Here is a 2,500-nt window from a genome sequence, read left to right on the forward strand (position 1 = left end):
ACAATCATCACCTGCCCCCACACCCACAGGACGTCGAGTAACAGTGCCAAATCGCACAGGTATTACAGTTTTCCCTCAAGTAGATTCGCTAAGGAACAGCTAACCGTCAGCATTTTTAAATATAAATATATATATAAATATAAATATAATCGACAGAAGATCCGCCAAATAAACTATGCATTAATAGAGCATAATTCAACCGATGGCACCTCAACCGAGTGCCAGACGCTAACCCCGTGACCCGTGGTCGCGGTCGGCCGAGGGCGCAGGCTGGAAGGCTTAGCAACAGCTAAGGAATGCAAAACATTTTCCAACTTCAAGTAACCCCAAGCCCCATCCTTACCCACTTCAACATCGTCCTAAATCCTCCTCTCCCACATCACCCGCCTCCTTCGCTAAACCCCTCTGCTGCAAGCCTACAATCTATGCACATTATAATGCATGGACTCACTATAATGGAGTGTTTATATGTACTCAGGCAGACACTGTTCAAACGTCTGTGCACGAATATTAGCTCGTATGTACAGTAGTGTGCAGGTGTATGTGTGTTTGCCTGTACGTGTCCATGTGAGTGTGTATGCAAGAGAAGCATTTCACATGCACATCTAAACTTATATACGGGAACGTATGCGCAAATGCGGGCATGTATATGCAGGGCATGTGTACACGGTTCTGCTTGTGTATATACAGCTATATGTATGTGTATAGTTAGGTGTAAGACTACAAGATGTATGTATATGTTCGCGTGCTTGTACATGAGGGTATATATGTGTGTATATATACGTAAATATGTATGTATGCATATATGAATATGTGTGTATGTATATGTATGTGCATGTATATGCATATGTGTAGGTGTGTGTATATATGCGTATATATATGTAAATGTATATATATTTATATATATATATATATATATATATATATATATATATATATATGGGTATGTGTGTATATGTATGTAAGAGTATGTGTACGTATGTGTATGTCTGTGAGTATATGTATTGTATTTGTATGTACACATGTATATGTACATATATGTGCATGTACAGATGTATATGTATATATGAGTACACTAATGTGTACTCATAAATGTAAGTGCGGAAACACGTGTGCGTAAGCATATACATGGCTATGTTTACATGCGTATGTATAGTCATAAGTATGTGTACAAGATATGTACGCATGTGTGTGTTCGTATATATTGGGGGGGGGGGGGGGGAATACACATATGTATGTGCATATGATGTGTGCATAAGTCTATATATGTGTATATATGTGTAGTATAATGGAGTATGTATGAGTAGGTGTGTGCTTGCATGTGCATGTGCACGAAAATGAACATATGAGTAGTACTTAGGGCATTTGCGGGTGAGTATCTATGTCTGCACTAGGTGTCCATGCGTATAAATGAAATCAGTATATGAAATATAATTACACATACATGCACTTCTGATACTCAAGCTCATGCCCATGGGAGGATACTCTGGTGCAATAAACAGGCCCTTGCATTGCATAAGTCCACACAAGACAGGGTCAACCCTGCTGGACGGGCTTATCAGTGGCATCCCGGCTAAACTACTCCCCCTCCCACCAAGATACATCTAAGCCAGTAGGAGGGGGGTAACTCGACTGTCTACTTCTCGATCAAAAAAACATGACTGCACAAACAGAGCAACGTCCCTCCTTCCCAGGAGGTGAAGGAGCTTCTGGTTACAGCGGCGATCAGGATCGCTCCGGAGCAGAGGGTGCTAAAAATCTCCGGTTAAAAACAGGACGCCCCATGTTGATGAACCTTTGCACATACAATATGAGTGCTATGAGAAGTGAATTCGACTTACTAGCATTACTTGAGGAACTCTCTTTCATTAAGGGATGTTATAAGACTGTGAAGTTAGAAGACTAGGCGAAGAACAGAAAATACGAAATGATGGACACGTGCTCTATTGGAGAGGTAAACCCCAGGGTAGCAAGCAGGAATTAGGTATAGGTTTCTTAATTCACAAATATTTGGAAAATAATATAGTGGAATTCTATAGTATAAGCGAAAGAGTGGCAACTCAACTTAAGGATTGTTCAAGTCTATGCTCTATCCTGCAGCCACAATAATGAAGAAACGGAGAACTTTTATGAAGACGTTCATTTAGCCTGCGAGAGGGCAAAAACCCATTTCTTAATAATTATGGGAGATTTTAATGCTACAATAGGTAAAAAGACAGAAGGAGAAACCGTAGTGGGTAATCACGGAATAGGCACTAGGAATGAGAAGGACAAATGCTGGTCGATTTTGCAGAGGCTCGATCACTCAATATCATGAATACTTTCTTCGAAAAAAGTGGAAGTGGCCTTGGAAGTCGCCACCTGACATCAAAATCGAAACTGACTTCATAATTTCAAACAGGCGCAATATAGTAAAAAAAAAAAAGTTATTAATAAAGTAAATGTTGGCAGCGATAATTGAATGGTCAGAGACCGAATTAAATCCCACCTAAGAAGGGAA

This window comes from Penaeus chinensis, chromosome 19, assembly GCF_019202785.1.
Source record: "Penaeus chinensis breed Huanghai No. 1 chromosome 19, ASM1920278v2, whole genome shotgun sequence".
Taxonomy (NCBI): domain Eukaryota; kingdom Metazoa; phylum Arthropoda; class Malacostraca; order Decapoda; family Penaeidae; genus Penaeus; species Penaeus chinensis.